Source organism: Pollicipes pollicipes, unplaced genomic scaffold (assembly GCF_011947565.3).
Source record: "Pollicipes pollicipes isolate AB1234 unplaced genomic scaffold, Ppol_2.1 Scaffold_3087;HRSCAF=3621_pilon_pilon_pilon, whole genome shotgun sequence".
In the NCBI taxonomy this organism is placed as follows: Eukaryota; Metazoa; Arthropoda; class Thecostraca; order Pollicipedomorpha; family Pollicipedidae; genus Pollicipes; species Pollicipes pollicipes.
The window spans coordinates 15,481,149-15,496,356 of NW_023596225.1; positions in this window are offsets into that span (position 1 = coordinate 15,481,149).

A 15,208-nucleotide genomic window follows, 5' to 3' on the forward strand; every position below is an offset into this window, starting at 1 on the left:
GCCACGCTGCGCAGAGAGTTAATGGCAGACATCAGTTCAAGCATTGTGGAAGGTTTGTTATATGAAAACCCTTTGGCTGTATGAAAGTTTATCTGAGCTGGTCCGCAGCGAGCACGATGGCGTATGAAATCGGGAGCGGCAGATGTTCGCCCACAACGCTCCGCGAACGCACGAGCCATTTAATTCGGTACCTTAGATGGGTGCAGTATGTCCTGGCCATGCATACGGAGCACAGGGTGCAGCACTGAGGAGTGTAGGTCTGCTATACGCTTCACCCACGCCCAAACCACCGAACCGGTGTTTGGGTCCCGCAGGGCTTTTTTACGCGCCCGTATAGCGTCATGGCACTTGTCCGTCCACCACGGAACAGGGGGACGACGTGGGCAGCGTATGTACGTGGTAAGGTTTGCTTCTGTCGATCGTAAGATTGTAGAGGTAAGTTTCTCTGCAGATGCAGGCACATCCACCTAGACAGGAGCCAACCTGGTTTCCACCTGTGCCTGAAATTCATCCCACTCAGTCTATCTAAGATTCCACCGTTGTGGCCTGGAACCGAGAGCTGCTCCGTTCTGGTAACACAACCAGATGGGGTAGTGATCACTGCCAAAGGAGTCTTTTTCAACCGACCATGTCAGGTGTACCGCCAGATGGGGGCTTGCAAAACTCAAGCCCAGCGCCAATGTCTGACCTGACGGCAGCGTCATGTGAGCTCGGGTCCCGGTTTTTAAAAGACAGAGAGATTCATCATACAAAAAAGTTTCGCAGTGCCTGCCGCGAGTGTTGGTTTGAGCGCAACGCCAAGATGTGTGGTGAGCATTGAGGTCACCCGGCAAAAGAAGAGGCGGGGGAAGCTCGACCACCAGAAGTTTCATCTCTACCTTCGGAAACGAAGCACCAGGAGGTAAGTAAAGTGAGCAGACGGTTATCGCAAGACGCCCGAAAAGTACATTAGCTGCAACAGCTTGCAGGTCAGAGTGTAAGACGACACGTTGGACGGAGGCACTGTGGTACACAGCCAAAGAACGCAGCCGTGTGCAATTAAATCAGCTGGCATATCCCAACGCATTACGGTGTAGCTCGGGATACTAAACTGGGAGCCAGGTGCCAGTTTGGTCTCCTGCAGGCAGGCGATGGCCGGACAGCACTGATTCAGAATGACTCTGAGATCGTGTAGACTGGTTCTCACGCCCCTGCAGTTCCATTATAAGATACCTGTCATAGAGCTAAGAAGTGAGAGTAGCCACTACACATTTACCTCACCAGCGCGGCACGCAGGATATCACAGTCGAGACGCCTGCAAGGGGACATACTAAAAAAGGGGGTCAAAATCTCACTTTAAGAAGCGAAGCGATTAAAAAAACTGGGCTGCGCCTGTTGGAGGGGGGGGGGGGGGATTTGTGCCAGCGTGCCCAATCCTAGGTGGCGGAGAGGAAGGAACCATAGTGGGGCCCTGTCAGACTTCTGTGGACCAGCATGGGGCTCAGCTGGTCTTCTGGGCGATAGAGTGCTGCTGCAGGTGACTGACTCCTTACCCACCCCGGACATACGGTTCGCCGCCTTTGCCCGTTCTTATTCGGCCAAGCGCGCCCGCTTGGCATCGCGGGCGCGCCTGTCCGCCTCGTGTCGCTCCAACGTTTCTATCGCCAGCCCACATGCGTTCGCTATTGGTGCCGGAGGTGACGAAAGCAGCGGAGCACACGAAGCGGAGGCGGACGAGGGTAGCGAAGAAACCGACGCGGAAGCCGGTGGAGCCCGCGGGCCACGGTCGCACCGGGCCGCCGTCCAACCCTTCTCTCCGGTGGGAGACAGCGGCGCCGGGGGAGTCGGCAGCATGGTGGGTGCCGACCGGCCAGGCGCCGGAGGTGGAGCAGGGGGCTTAGCCCACCAACGTCAACTACAGGCTGGTCGGCCGGCAAGGAAGGAGTTTGGACTGCCGGCTGGGAGTCCGGTGTACGTGCTGAAGGTACAACAGTGAGACCAAACGATCTCAAGAGTCCCACGAACTGAATGACCGTCATCTGCTCGTTAAGTTGTTGTGTGGCAAAGGAGTTTTTACTTTCGATGCATACGAGAGCTTAGGATGACTCGCGTCATATAGGTCCCTGGCCTCCCGGAAATTTAAGCTTTTGGATGTTCATCACGAAGGTCAAAACAATTTGCGACAACGCTCCAAATGAGTTATTTGTGGTGTGTGGTGTTGCTTTCAAAGCTACGGTGCTGTCATGTTTCCCGTTCTCATCACGAATACTATAAATGAACTTCGCATACAATGCATGCCTGGCCTCCAACTACTGGCGGACTCTACCTCGATGTTGCCATCCCTCAGCTTGTCACATCTCGTGATGTCTCCAAACTTGTCACAGCCATTGCGTCGTCGGAAAGGTGACAGGGTAGAAATCTTCACATCTCCGCTGGAGAAGATCAGAGGCCGAGGGCAAGGGGGGGGGGGCGAATCCCCTCGCACCCGGCCTCAGCGCTGTCCGACCTCCTTTCGGGGGCCGGGTGTTTGTTGAGTTTTGATAAGCCATGCGATTTCTAGTAAGCATTCGGCACCAGGGCTCCCCATCCACCTCGGAAGCCAACTGGGGGACGGTCCAACACTCCCTCGGATGGCGGTCGCCGCCAGGGCTACCCCGGTGCTATACGGGCGAACGACGCTTCCCACACGGCCAGGTGTAACCGGGGAGCCCTCTCCCCGTCCTGACCGTGGTCCAGCGCCGCCGCCCCTTGACCCCTTAAGCCGCTGCGCGCGGTCAGGCGCCCCAAGTGGACGGAACACCCAACCAAAACGCTAGCGACCCGTGTGGGGCCCCACGGGCCCCCCGCGCTCCCGGATATCCTGGCCAAAGTGGGGTGTTGGGACGCGTCGTGACTGACCCGCATGACGCGCCCTTCAGCCACCAGGATCCAATCAACCCGGGGACTCGGGCGGGGGGGGGGCACGGCGACCCCGATAAAATGAGGATTAGGAGTGGTGAGTGGGCCGGATGCGGGAACTGTAAAAGCAACGAGCGAGACAGGGAGCAGGAGCTCACGTACCGGCAGGGTGGCTACGCCCTGAGAGGAACAGCTTGCGCTGTCCACCCGTTACCGGAGCTGGGGCCCGAGGGGGCGCTAGTCCCCTACACCGGCCGAAGCCGGTGCCCCTGCGGGGTTACTTTTTTCGTCACCGTCACAAAAACATAAACGTTTCATCCACCTCGTCGGCTACAGATGCAGTTTTTTTTAGAAAAGAAAACGCATGTGCGTCGTGGCGCACCCTTTAAAGGGGCGCTTGCGACTGCACGAGCCATATTAGCGCACTGGGCCATGGGACAACGGGGGTTCGAACCGAGGACGTGAGAGCCGAAGGCGCTAACCGGTCGGCTATCAGGACTGCGACTGTCACACCTTGGCAAAATCTGCCAAGGTGTGGCAGTTACAGTAATGACAGTGACACATCCTTTCTGTAACCCGCCAGTACATCTGATGTACTGGGCAGATTACATCTGGGCCGGGGCAGCCAATATTTTAGGAACCTATTTACAGTGATGATATTTTGTTATAGTTCATATGTACCGTATATGTAGCGGATGAATATATGTTAAATATTTCACAACACTCTGCATACGACACGAAAACATACGCGAGTGAAACCCGTTGCAATTCGAAACCCACACAACTATGATTATCAAAACATTTCCGCCTCCGTGGTCTTGGGGAAAGATGCTGGACTCGTAATCCAGCGGCACTGGGTACGAGTCCCAGAGTGGGCGCACTGTTTGACCCGACTGAAACGGAAAGGCCAGTTGGCAACTGGCCAACGAGGCTCAACCCAGACCCGAGGCGGCCGTGTCGCAGCATTGTGCGGCACGTAAAACCCTCCGCATTCCTGTCCGGCGAAAGGGCGGAGGCAAAATTAGCTGTTGAACTGGACGGCACGCTTGGGTGGTGGGTTCGGAGTACACGCAACAAGCTATGCTTAGCAGGTACTCTGAATCCGAAGTCACCCATACAAACCATTCGGGATAAATTTTAAAAAAAATTAAATATGCTTCTTTCTTGGGTTGAGTGGGCGGAGGTGCTCTCATGCTTAGCGTCAGTGTGTAATTTTCAAAGGACAATGCTGAAACTATGTAATAATCTATCATTATGGTACGCATATATATATATATATATATATATATATATATATATATATATATATATATCAAGCTATGCTATAGTAAATACAGTGTGATGTTACGCATATCATACCATTTTAATGCATTAGCATAGGTTTTCAGTCAGCCACTGCAAATTCATATACGAACAGAAGACGTGAGGGCCTCTCCACCAGCTATACTCATGGAAGGAATGTATTCAGACAGATTGATAATCATATTCGGGTTTCCAATAACAACAGGCTCCATCCGCTTGTGTTTTGGTATGATATATAAGGTGATATAAATCACACCTGTTATCACTGCGTTCGTCCCACACAGCGGGGATATGACTTTCTGGCTCACCGACGCTCGATTCGTCTGCATCGCAGTAGGAGAGCAGCAATGGTATCCGAATATAACTAGGCCACCGCTTTCGAAGCGACACAAGATCAGATGCTAAACATATACAAACATTGATCGTGTTTAAAAAAAAAAACTTGACGCATGTTTACTCATCATGCAATGGATTTTGGATGCTGAACTATTTATTGCGCAACGAATTCTCTCCAGGCATTCAGTTTTTCCTGGGGCGAGACACCCTCCCTCCTCAATTACCAAGCTGTCGACTGTTGCCAAGGCCCTAGGACCGTTGCTAGGGGACTCGGACCCCCAGCCGACTTCCTCACCCAAACCGAAATCAGAGATCGTTTTCTTCACAGAAATTTGTAACCACAGGCGTCTTCTTTGAAAGACACCTTTGCCCTGCAGTACGTGCAGTGCAAATGCCTCTGCTGCTCAGCTTATGTTTACCAAGCTCCTTAGCAATATTGATAATGACTGCACTAATGTAAAAACACAGAAACTAACTACTCTGCCATGCACAATCACAGCAAGAGTTTCCAGTACGATTGAACCGGTGGCGGTCGAACCAGTGACAACTGGGCCACAACACCTGAAGCAGTAACAGTTGGGCCAGCGACACCTGAAGCCAATAAAAACTGACTCAGTGACAATGATCCCAGCGACGGCTGGGCCCAAGACAAACTAAGGCAGCGGCAGCTGAACTAAAACAAACAGCCCAGTGACAATTGGACTAGGACAACTGAACAAGTGGTAACTGTTTTTAACAACCGACGGAGGGTCAGCTGAACCTGGGACACCCAAGGTAGTGGCAAGTAGCCCAGTGACCTTTGGTCAAGTTATTTGCTGTTTTCTTTACTTTTCACGCCATGAGTGACACACTGCAAGTAATGCGTAACAGCTAGGCGTGAATCTGAGCTGTGTCAGCTAACGCTTCTGCACCCGTTGCTCGGCATAACGAAAGGCCTGCACTGCTGACGTCACGGTCAGGTGTCGGAAGTCACGTTCAGTTTCCTTGAAACATCTAGTGCAAACCTTTTGCGTACGCGCACGGACGTCTTTGCAAGAATGCGGCATTAAAAATACGCCATTGGGACATTGGGACCACCCTAACGTCGCAACATAGGTAGACATTCTAGAGTTATCTTTTTACTGAGGTAATGGAGTTAAGGTTCAGTCGTCCCTGATTGTCCCTAACGCGGTTCTTACAGGGAGAACCGCGCGTAAGGTCTTGGTCTAGTTGTTCCTGGTTCAGCTGTTGCTGGCTCAATTGCCGCTGGGCCAGTTGTCACTGCCTGACCCCAATTTTGAGACCTGTCCCATAATAATATGTCAACACCAGTATTAAAAGCAATGAAAAGAGGGCCGGCAAAAAAATTCCTCGCCCCTCACCCCCGCCCTTTAAAATATGGGTTACGGTTCGCAAATACTTTTTTAAAATTCCGCCCTTGGAGGTCTGCGTAAAATAAAGGTTATGCGGTGCAAACGGTTGATTTTTAAGTCTAAGAAAACTTGTCTTAACTATGTCTAGTGTTACGATGCATTAAGATTGTTCGTGCAAGTAGAGGGCGGCGGCATCATCCTGTTTTTTTCCGGCGGCACCGCTCTGTCTATTACTGGTGGTAAGCAGCATTGGTGTAGCAACGTTCCTGAAATTAGCGGAGACAAACAAAATTGGGGACAACAACCCCCAAAAATGACATTCTGGATGGAAAAGAGTTGAAGACTGGTTTGTACGAAAATTTTGGCGTCGACGAAGTCTTAGCAGATTTTTAACTGCTTGGCGTGATAGTAAAAGCTGATGCCAAGTCCCAACGCACTAGTCTGTAAGGCTGCATGGTTGGGCGCTTAAAATAATCCTTTTAAGGAAAGTAACTAATCAAACTTCTGATAAGTGAAGTTGTTTTACTGTATTAGTCGTAAAACTTCGTCGTCAGACGGTAACCTTGGTTGAGTTTGATAACGACCTGCGGCGAGCGTTGATTGGTTGACAACGTATGTTCGGTTATATGGGATGTCATTGGAGTTAAAAGTTATAATACCTGACCGATAGTAACAACAAGATATCACTAAAACAATAATACTTTGCCCAATATGCAAACATACATAAGACATACCGTATAATGCATTCACCGAGGACGTGATGGTTGCAATCAGCAGTTTGTTCTTTATTCGGGCATGCTTTCCAAGGCAGCCATGCAACCGCGCTTGCTTCGTGATAGACGGAGTATCAATGCATAAGCTTAACTACACGGCGTCACCGCATCGCACGCATACGTCCAACTTCTGTGGGATATAGTTGTGCCGAGTTGCGATGTTCAGCTGGTGGACGGCGGTGGGATTGGTGGTGCGGCGCAGCGGCCTGTGTTGATCTCAGCACCTGCGCTCGAGGCGACAGACACTGTGGCAGGCATGGTCTCCATCAGCTGGCTGGCGAGTCGGGATCAGCTGGCTGATCTGCTGTCGATCAGCTGGCGGGCGGATCATCACGCGAGCGGTTGAAATCGTGTCGACGGCAGAACGCGCATGACGGCCGGGGGGGGGGGGGGGAGCAACCCCCCACCTGAGACGACCGGTAGTGAGAGCACACCAGAGTCTCATCTCGGCTCTAGTGGGCGGGGATGCGTAATTGAAGCGTCCAGAGCTAATAAAGCCCAGTGGTCAAAAAGTCCAGAATCGAAGCATCCAGAGTCCACAAAATACAGAAATGGTCAAATATCCCGTGGACAGAGGAGAATGAGAAAATCCAGGCTCGCAGCATCCAGCGTTTATAAAGTCAAGTGTTGATGTAGTCCAGCGTTCATAAAGTCCAGCGTGCGTGAGATCGGATATTGCCCGATAGGGGTCTACCTGAGCCGATTTCACCCGCCTCAGCCGACGAGTGATGTCATGTGATACAGTGGTACACGGTTAAACCGCTGTGCATGGATACGGACAACATTTTGTTTGAACGCACAAACTTTGCCGCATCGGCCCACCTTTGGCAGCATGCGCATTAAAAATTCAGAACTTTGATTCCTGGCTCGTGGCATCGGAAATAGCTGTAGCTGAAATCGCTGGTTGCTCGGCAGTAGCTGCACGGCAATCGTGGAAAGCACTTGTCGGAGTGCATGCTGTTTGGTACTGTGGGCTATGAATGAAATCCTTAAAAAAATCGTTTACATGTGTAAGTGATGCCTGACGCGTGATGTGCGATGCCTGTTCAGTTAAAATTGCTTGCATGTATAATTGATGGGCGATGTGTGGTGCCTGTTTACTTTAATTTACTTGCATGTTTGAATAAAGCGCGATGTGTGATGCCCATTTGCTTGAATTCGTCTGCATGTACATGCGTGTTTGCGCATTCTAATTCTTAGATAGGCATTGCATCGTGGTAATGGCTGGCAATCGCTCTTTGTGTATTCCCCTGAATGTTGTTGTCCGGCAAGAACTGTGGCTTGCTAGTGAAAAAAAGAACTGAAAAAAATCTGGTAGTATCATCGGGAGGGAATTTTGGATTCACTTCTGTTATTGTTTCGATAACGACATGTTGCCGAAATATCAACCCAACTATATCTCCATTCTCCTAGTTTTTCCCCGAGGAATAAGGCTAATGCCACTATCTTATCTAAGCACGAGATAGCTTCAAGTTTACAAACCGAGGCCAATAGACAAAGCTACGCAGACGTGACGCTACCATTGGACTAAAATTTGGTGGTCCGCAGTATGGTGTTTTGTTGATATTACAAAAAGGTTGGTAGATACTGGTCAGGTGATTAAAAACGGAGATTTCATCATAAAAATGAATGGCAATCTTGTTCTACATCTTTATCTTAATGTTCTGTGAATAATATATCTTGTTATTTGGCATTTTAAAACTTCTTAACACAACTCAATACCATGATCTGATTCTAAAAATATACTAAGATGTATAGAGATGTATGGCTTTGTCTAACACTCCGTTGTAGATCAGATTGAAGGATTCCCTGGAAATTGCCTTTGCTGAAACCATGGCCTGACTTCGACCTGCCAAAGGTCAGTGACCTTACAAGGTACACCTAAATTTGTTATGTCAAACGATCCGCTATTTCATTGTCTACAGCTATGCGAAATTTGGCGCGGCTGCGCCGCGCCGTTCAGAAACCATTCTGGAAAAACCTTCGGGGGAGGGGGGTCAATTTGACCCCCCCACCCGAGCGCGTGTTTAAGCTCTGAAAGTTTTTTATATGGCTGGGTGGGTCAGTGCAACAACTGCTTTCCCCACTTCGATCTGGCATGCCATATTGCGTGAGTACCGATAGTGTAGAGTTGCGCATCTAGGAAGCCAGAGGTACGGGGCTGAACTCTTCGAGGTGCCCACTCTTCCTGCCAGGATGAGAGGCAGGCGACGCCACATAGCCTCAGCATCTGAGTGCGCTGTACAGGCCAAGTGACGAAAACAACATCACAGGTCACACCTGGCGATGTTCACTATTTGTGTTTATCTGGTGAGTCCTTCTACACGTATATCACGTCGCCCTCTGCATTGTCTTAGCAATCTTAGGTCTTGAGATAACAGGGGGCAGCTAAGCATTCTAATTAGATCCCTATGACCTGATCGACCTATCGAACATAGCATTCACCCGTATTTAACCTCACCCATCCAATGCAGTCGACTAGAGCTTTCCGATGCCGCGTTTGCCGTGGCCATGGCTTGCCAGTTTCCAACGTTTGTCGGGGAGGCTCTGAGACGCCATCGTTGGGCAAAGGTGAAGACTCCCATGAGGCCGAACCTGTCATAGTCCGGTCTGTCCTGTCCTGTCCCGTCGTGTCCTGTCGTGTCCTGTCCTGTCATGTCTCAAGCAGAACATATAAGCGTGCGCTGGCCAGAACAGGGCGGGTTTTGTGTTTATTTGTTCTCCGTTTTGCATTCTGTTTTCATTTTTCATTAATTTTGTTTTCTGTTCCGCTGTTTTGCCCTCTGTACTAAATCCTTAGATTTCTGCCCCCACCCCACCCAAGTCCTCTGTCTGCTCCCCTGCCCTGCCATCTGTTGTGCACCACTATTCGTTCTGCTGTTTCGTCTGTCCCGTCCTGTCCGTCGCTTCTGGTATCTAACTTTGACGCCAGAAGAAAGACTGTGCTATATCACTGACGTCAGAGCATGCGTCACGGTAGCCTTTACCTACAATTAATGTCCAGCAATGTTACAAGCATGATGAGTGAAAGAAACATTTCATTAGTTTTCGTTTGATGCCAAGAAAGTTTACTGAAACAATGTTACATAATCTGAAACGTACACTCGGAAAAGAAGCATTCATACCAGGTGGTTAGCTCAAAATTTATCTCCGAAATACGGAGCCCCTAACGCTCCGGTGGCAACCGTACGTTGTGTCTGTGATATCTAAGGATATAATTGTCTACCCGCAAAAATGCAAACAGTGATAATACCCGAGCAGCTTCGCCCAGGCATTGATGTGACATATGACATTGTTGACGATGTTGCAGGCATTATTAATTACCCTAGAAATCATCGAAATCTTCAGTGGCCACAAAGCAACTGAAGCCACAACTTTCAAACCAATACCAGAGCAAGTATACCAATAATATCAGCCTTACAGCTGTGTAACCAGGTGAAACGAATGAACGTCTCCTTGTCTGTTGAGATCACACCATAGTGTTAGAGCTGGAAGAGTCATGACAGTTCAGGCTGAGGTCATGTCAGGTCAGGTCAGTTCATCTGATGTAATTGTTCCGCTTCTCCGGCAACGTGTTATAAAAAGTCATGAGTTTGGAGGACTATGTTGATTTATTTATCACTTCTATTTTCTGCCTTATTTTTCTTAAATGGGTGTAGCAAAGCACGTTATCTGAACATGAATTTCACCTCACGTGACGTTTTAGAGTCACCTAATGTATGTAGTCTCATGTGGTGTGGATGGTCCTGGCTGGAGGACAAGTCGAACCATGGTCGAGAACCTGGTGTTCGTCACGACGGTACAAGCCGCAGCATTTTGGTTTACCCGAGTATTATCACAGTTAACAAAGTGCGAAAAAGACTGTGGGTTATCAAAACCTTTTCCGTCGTATGTCATGGACGGGGTAATCCATGCGTTTAAAAATCGCTTGAAGATGCCGCGGTAAGGGCTGCTGATGACAGTGGAACAAATTTCCAAGGTTTAACTAAAAGTGAACTCAGGTTTACCATGGCTTTGTCTGCCGAGCTTGCCGTCCTGCTAGAGCTTCTTGTTTTCGCTTTTGGAATTCAGATGCAATTGAATGTTTTTTTTTCAGATGCACGGGCTCCTCCGTTCACGGGCTCCGTCGCGGCCGGCTCTCTCGTCGTGCCTACTGATCTGGCGCGGTATCGCCAGTAACAGCACCATGCCGCCAGCTCCACGGTAGTGTCACTGTCTTTGGTGCATTATCGTGACCTTCGTGGTATCATGATTAACGACTGTGTAAGCCCTGCCAAATCCCTGCTTGACAAATCTTAATTCTGCAAATTTCAAAGCCTAGTTCGGGCAGCTCTCACGCTCAGCGGGACGAGACGTAGCAGGTGCCGCTTCTTTCGGAGCACTAACTGATTTTAAACTGGAGCACACCGCTGGGTTTCCATCGTCGATGCTCTGCAGCCAAGTAAGTCATTGTGACGGCACTGGCTCCATTGCTGATGCTCCGTCGCAGAGCATCAGCTGGGCTATGGGACCGCCTATTTGTTTCAGGTGCGATGCTGGGAGGTTTGGCATCGTAAAGCGATCTCCGCTAGGTCACGTTTGTTGGCACGTTCCCTGTTTAGAAGAATGTGGTGGACTGTGTAGCAAGCTCAGAAATGCACGATACAAACACAGGGCGATAAAGGCTCCTGATGGAAGCCCTCAAAACTTTATCGGACTTTACCTAATTTCTTTCACCCTATAATCCGGTTCTGCCGGCGTTCGCGCTTTTAGAGGACATCAATGAATTTATAAGGTTAAGAGACTCTCGGATATGCGGTATGGAGGAGGGCGTGGATGTTAGTTTAGAATGGTAGATACACTGGTGTACAGCACTCCACCCTACACTAGTAGATGGTATAACGCCAGGGAAGAGGGGAGGAGGTGCATTACCTTTCCCGGCCAGTGGCTAAAGAACCTTTCCATCCCAGCCCAAGGTATTCACCAGCTGCCATCTCGCGACATGGGGATTGGGCCCCTCGACCCATTCGGAGGCCCTCAGGGAATGTATTGTATATCGCCCCCCCCCCCCCCCCCCGACGCAGGCTGTCTTCTGACCGGAGCAGCTGCAGCCCGATCGACGCAGTGGCTCTCACTGACGCAAAAAGATCGCTTACGGGCGCGAAGCGTCCAATAGTTTGCACAGAAGCCCCAGTTCCCCTCAATGAGTCACTGGTTGAAGCGGGGTAGAAGGCTCCCGTTCGTTACTAAGGGCCCCTTTGAAAAGCGGGCCGCTTCAACGTACAAGACCTGTGGTGGGCTGTGATGGGCACCAAATGGGCCTCTGCCGACTCGAGCGGCAGATAATTTCCTATTATGCATGCACTGGGATCAGAGGACATCCTGCTCGGCACGGGAACCCCGACTAATGCGACTTGCCAGGCCTCATTCGCAGATCCAGACCTTGTCAATGCTTAGAAAATGGGCCTCAGTCCGACAAAGAGCTGGTTGTTGGCCATCTCGACCGCAATGAGGGGCTTTATTGTCACAAGGGCCCCTATCACCGCCAGAGGCCCCCTGACCTCAGAGGGCCCCGGCCATTCGGATTGGGGACTCCGGCCAGCTTTTCGGCCGTTCAAGCCCTCTAATCGGGCCGTTCATTGTCAATCCTGAGGAACCCTCTGGATCCTGAGGAACCGAATGGGCCACGAGGCCATTGTGCCTGCTCCCCCCCCCCCCCCCTCCATTGTCTGCGCCCGTATGTGAGATGACATCGTAGCAACGATGGTGGCAAATGAGTACCACCCAAAGTACCTGTAAGATTCCTTATGTTAAAAAAAACAACTTTATTGCGCTGCGGGGGTCCCAGCTACACGAAGCTAGATCACAGTACATGTCTGGCGCTTGTAATTATCCAGGACCGGCCACCCGTCTCCAATGTGATAACATCAACATGAAACGCCGCTCTCGTTATACTGGACCGAGTACATTGCAACCAATAATATGCATATCTGAGCGCCGATTATAAACCGCCAGGCCTTGTCACGCGTGTAAAACACGCATGTACAACACGAAAGAAACGTTTTCCCATAGCGCTACGCGAGTCAGTTTCTTGGCTGTAGCTGGCTCAACAATCTAATTATTTCAAAGTTATAAAATTTCGGACTCCCTTTGACGCCTCTCGCGTTTTCTACCTTTTACCACGAGAAGATCCGTTGACTAGTATTCTTGCATTGCTAACCCAGCTTAAGGTCCAACGCTGCATTCCAACAGTAACCAATATACGCATGAACGGAGATAAGACATATCGGCTTGCTGGTTTCGGTCCCCGAAAATGTTTTTGAAAATCAAAAAGTTGTTTTTGAAAATTTCAAAAAATAAAACTGAATGGATCGAACTGGTAACTTGTTAAATTTCATGGCCTAGCTTAACTGGAAGTGACATAAAGGGGCATTTGGAATCGATAATAAATCTATCGCATAGGCTTTCCGAGCGAAAATGAATTTACCACCGACGGGGATAAAATCACCACCTTCGTCTTAGTTTCCAAAATCAGTCGCCGGTAATCCCACAAAACACAAAATTCGCGTGCAATGGTTATCTGCAGCAGCCATTCTAAAAAAGGATTCATTTCGATCCCAATCGCTTAGGCGCGTCGAATGTACAATGATGTGCCGTTCCGCACGCTATCCACATCTGAAAGTAAGTTGGATATTGACCAATTGGTGAAGCGACCACTATGCCAATGCTGCTTAAAATTTAATGAGGCGATCAAATCAATATATCTGGAAGTTGACTCACCATTTTACGGGCGTGACATTATGTGACAAGACGCAAAACACGACAACAAACTTACCTGCTTTGCCGTGGTGCATTTCACATTGTGACAATGGTACAAAATGTATGCGGTACTTTTAACGTGTTTTATATGTTCTTTAAATATTATAAAGTGAGTCATCTCACATTTCCAGTCAAGCTTTCTAGAAAAGATGGCGTTTGCATTGTCGTGGTTCGGGAAAAGGGAAGTTCATTACCATCCATTTGGCTGCAACTGAAACGGGAAAGGCTATTTTTTAAGATGCAATTTTAATCACGGTCAAATCTGACCCCTTCAAAGGAACCAACGTAGTTTACCAATTTCGTTGTGTCATACGAGATTGCAGGCTCCTTAAGCGATCAAGGTACGTTGGTGTCACTACCAAGGTGGTTGATGATGAACTTGGCTGAAAAAGAGCCCCAAAAGAGCACGTGAGAAAAGAACAGGACCACATCACCCGAGATCACCTTACCAGAAACACCACCATTATAACATCACCATCACACAGGATGAATCTTTATGTTCTGAAGTCTACCACGATCATAACATCGTCACTGGAACTGAACAAACCATATTTGTTGACACCTTTGTTGCCCGGAGCGTTACCGCTCGGCCGTCACACGTTCGTTTGTACAACGTGCCCTAAAATATTGCTCCAGCTAGTCCACCACGCACCACGAGCTTAAACGGTGTAAGCAGTCACTCCTTAATAATGGCTATTCGGAAAGAGCCATCTGTGAAGACATTGAGTCCACCTTGAATCGGCCAAACTAGAAACCACTCGACAAGAAACCGGCCCATCAACTTTTTTATCGAAATCAAATATTCCTGTCAGACAAGGTGGATGAAAAAGTTTTGCGGAACATAATGAAAACAAATATCACACCGGCTGACGAAAACACTGAAATAAGACTTGCCATCTATTACAAGAACAGAACAACTAGTAACATCCTTATAAAAAACAGCCTGACCGCGGACCAAAACCAACTGAAGCGAACCAATAGTGTATCAAGTTAAATGCCTTTAAAGAGGCTGCCGGCTCCATAGCCCTACCTATATTGGTATGACCACAACATATCTACCACGACGCACGACTATGCACCTGCAGGAGGGAGCTCCAGACCACGATGTGCCCAAAACCCACAATCAAAAACACCTACGCTCTGACCTGGCTGAAAACACTGATTCTAAAGTCATGTGCAAACAAACGCCGTCTACAAGTTCTTGAAGCCATCGTCATCTGAGAAAGAATGACTGACTTCAACAAACAACCTAAATCATGCATTACTTTGGACCTGTGCAGTCACCCAGTGACAGCAGGGTGATTCGATGTCTTCGCCTTTCCATGGGATTAAACTGGCTGGAAAGTGGCATGCGTCTGTTTGTAGGAGTTCTCGAATTTGACTTAATATTCGGATAAAACAGTGGTATTAGCCTTATTCCTCGGTGAAAAAGCCAGGAGAATGGAGATACAGTCGGACTGATGTTTCGGCCACATGCGTTTATCGAAACAATAGCAGAAGTGAATTCAAAATTGCCTGGCGATGATCATACTCGATTTTTCAGTTTTTTTTTTTAAACAGCATGCCCCAATTTTACAGGAAACCAACATTCAGCGGATTAAATAAAAGCGATTGCCAGTCATTGCCACGATACAGCGCCTAAGAAAAAGAATGCGCGAACACACGTGTACATGCAAACACGTGTTCTAGCATGCATGTGGTAATGGCTGGCCATTGCTTTTTCTGTACTTCCCTGAATACTGGTGTTCTTTAAAAACTGGGGCTCACTGT